Source organism: Meleagris gallopavo, unplaced genomic scaffold, assembly GCF_000146605.3.
Source record: "Meleagris gallopavo isolate NT-WF06-2002-E0010 breed Aviagen turkey brand Nicholas breeding stock unplaced genomic scaffold, Turkey_5.1 ChrUn_random_7180001872470, whole genome shotgun sequence".
NCBI lineage: Eukaryota > Metazoa > Chordata > Aves > Galliformes > Phasianidae > Meleagris > Meleagris gallopavo.
Genome location: NW_011137221.1, coordinates 1,505 through 4,619, shown reverse-complemented (window position 1 = coordinate 4,619; position 3,115 = coordinate 1,505). Strand labels below are relative to the sequence as shown.

The window sequence follows — 3,115 nt, the reverse complement described above, 5'->3', positions numbered from 1 at the left end:
TTGTGCTGCTCTGCACAAGCTGGGGCTAGGACTCTTTGCCTAAGGGATTGCTTCCTAAGCCCAGCTGGTCACAGCACCACAGACAGCATCCTTCTGAGGGCTGAGCTGGAGGGGAAGGGCAAAAAACCCACACGGGACCAGTGTCCCATCAAAGCTGGATGACGCTGTGTTACTAAACACGGGGCGACACGGGCTGCTAAAGCATGTGGGGGACAAAGCATGGCACGTACCTGGCAAGAGATCAGAACGAGGTAGAGAAATCCCTTGAATCTGCAGCCGTTCCTTGTCACTTTGCTCTGATCTTCCACGAGCAAAAGCTGCACCAGGCCAGCAGGCAGAGGGGGAGAGGAGAGGAGAGAGAAAGAGCCGGTCAGTGAGCTTGCACAATTTAGCAACGGCGACGAGGGAAAATCCAGGGGACAAATGCCACCTTTAGGGATTGTTTTGGAATGCATGGACTGGGTGAAAATTACATCTGATGGACAAGAGTGAGCAATACGATACTATGAGCTCTGCCAGCCAGCACTTCTCAAGCCCTCACTGCCCACCCGTCTCTCCCACACTGTCTCAGCTTACCTACAAGATGCTGCACAAGAGGATGCGAAAATGAAGGTACTCAGTTGGTGCACAAGTGCAACAAGCGAGCTACTCAGGCAGAGCTCAAGCGCTCCAATGAAGGGACGCAGCACGCACTGCTCCTCCCCTCATTCCAGCCGCTTATGACATCATAGGGGCCACCAGGCTGCTCCACCATGACGGACAGGGTGGGAGGCAAGAGCACTGGTCACAGGTCCAGAAGATTCCAACCCCCCACCCCAACGTTCTAGAATCAGTGGGCTGTTGGAATTCTACCTCAGCCGAATCCTGGAGAAGCTGGCACGGGGTTGTCGTGTCCAAAGCGCAGGACCTGGCGCTTGCTCTTGTTGAGCCTCCTACAACTGGCCTCAGTCCGTCCCTCTGGAGGGCCTTCCTACCCTTGGGCAGATGGACATTTCCTCCCAGCAGCGTACCTTGCTGGGCAGGGCCTATGTAAAATCCATACTAGAGACCTTTTTTTTTAATTCAAGGGCAGGGTACAGCACATATCTATTTCACCTGTAAGGAAATAAAGGAGGAGATGGGAAAAACACAGAAATACGACCAGGCTGCTTTCTAAATTTCTTACCCCGAATTCCCTTGCCTCATCCCCTACACCAACTCCTGCATGATGCCCACAGGCTGAGAGTTGGATCTGAAATCCTCAGGACTCCTTTCACAGGACTCCATCAAAAAGGATGTCACACTTGTTCCAGACACTCAAACTGACCGAGCAGTGGGATGACAGTCGCTTGAAACAAATAGAAGTACCCAAACCCCAAGCACGCACATGTGTGGGAATACAAGAGAAACTGCTCAGAGCGGCAGCTGTGGAGCAAGATAAGCAGCATGAGGACCAAGGGCACCTCACGAAGAAATAAGAACGTCTCACGGCTCTGATTGGATAAGCGTCTGCATGAACGGTTGAAGAATGTTTTGTAGAATGCTCTGCTGGCACGTCAAGGTGGATGTGGAAGTTGGAGGGGTGGATGGCAATGCTAGAATGCTAGAATGCTAGAAAATTTGTGATGGTCTGTAAGCGATGTGAGAACTTGTAATAAACACCTGGGATTGTTCACGTCTGAGAGTTCGTGCATCAGACGCTGCACACATCGCCTCCTGCATTACGGGAGCCCACAGCTCACCTTCACACCTCCGTGGATTTCTGGGGTTTTACACGGATGCAGCCTCGCTACAGCTCTGTGGCTGTCACACAAGGCCTGCAGGACCTCTTTCTCCACAAAGCATATCTGCAGGCATTGCTTCATGAGGTTCACCACCTGCCCTCCTGAGCAAAGACAATGCTGTGCGAGTTTCCCCTTAGCTCTGAACATGAACAGATCTTCCCATGAGCAACTGGTCATGAGACAACAGCAGAAGACAACCAACCTGCAGAACCAGCTTGTTTGGGGTCGGTCCAGATGTTGGTGTGCTCCCTTCCATGGCCCAGGCCAAGCTTGCTGAGCTGCTCCTCTTTTGTGCAGGGGGAAATGTGTGCAGATGCTCTGCGCTGGCTATGCACAGCATGCCTTTGACTTGCCATTCCTCTCGCCATCTTCCATTACCAAACAGCCTCTCCAACCTCTCCTTGCTAAAAAATCACCTAGGGAAAAAAGAACTGGCAAGCTTGCTTTTTAAAGTACCTTACTTATACAGCTTGATCCTTTAAAGCAGAAGCTCTCCTAGCAGTGACCTACCTTAGGCAAGCCCATCCTGCAGGGAAAAGTTATTTGTCTGTGTCTGCAGACCTTGCACACGTTTCCAGGTGCAGTAGTCAGCCCAGGTCTCAGCACAGCTTTACCAACCAAGAAATCCAGCTGATGCCCGCCGTGCTTTTCTCTCTTCTGAAACACTGTTACTGCTGTAAGAAGCAAGGATTAAAATCACAGAATGACAGAACTGGGTGGGAAAGGACCCCCAGAGATCATTCAGTAATCAAATACTTGCAATTACTGATATAAATTATTCCATTTATTTTCCCTATTTATTGTCCTAGAAGACATCTTTGCATGTGAAATGTAAATAAAAGCAAGAAATAAAAGCAATCTATTCCAGTTTTCTTCACCTGAAACCTTTTGGATTCCTCTTGATTCCTCTTCAGGCCTTACGAGCTGAAAGGCTCCTAAATAACTTCATATAAAGTAGAAATTATATGAAGGATGAGTACGTTTCTCAGCATTATCCTAAGGAAATAGTTTCATCTTGCCAAAGCAGCTCCTTCTGGCTTTGCAAGGGCAAGGAAATCCATTGCAGTTTTCGTTGTTCTTTTAACCAGACAAGAATTCCAAGTCAAGTACCTCACCTTTCCAGCAGTTTTTTCCTTCCACCCCAAAAAAAAGAAAAAAGAAACAAAACAGAAGTCTGTTGTGAGTGGACAGCGTTGATTGTCAGCTATTTGCAAGGGGATTATCCAAATTATGGATTCGGTGGGCTGTACTTTCTCTTTGCTCCCAAGTCTATTGTGTTGTCAGAGTCCTTAACAGGGGACACGTTTCTGTTTAATGCAGCAGTGCCGTGTGCGTTGGATGATTTCCTTACT

The 3,115-nt window shown here is 48.8% G+C and overlaps 1 long non-coding RNA gene across 1 annotated transcript; it reads right to left on the bottom strand.

Annotated features, from left to right (window-relative positions):
• Positions 1 to 183: 183 nt before the first annotated feature.
• On the bottom strand, positions 184 to 2,096 carry LOC109364583. Its single transcript, XR_004162371.1, has 3 exons — positions 1,469 to 2,096; positions 853 to 1,095; positions 184 to 317 (listed from the first exon to the last, which is right to left on the bottom strand). It is a non-coding gene; the product is annotated as an uncharacterized LOC109364583 (long non-coding RNA).
• Between the last annotated feature and the right edge of the window lie 1,019 nt (positions 2,097 to 3,115).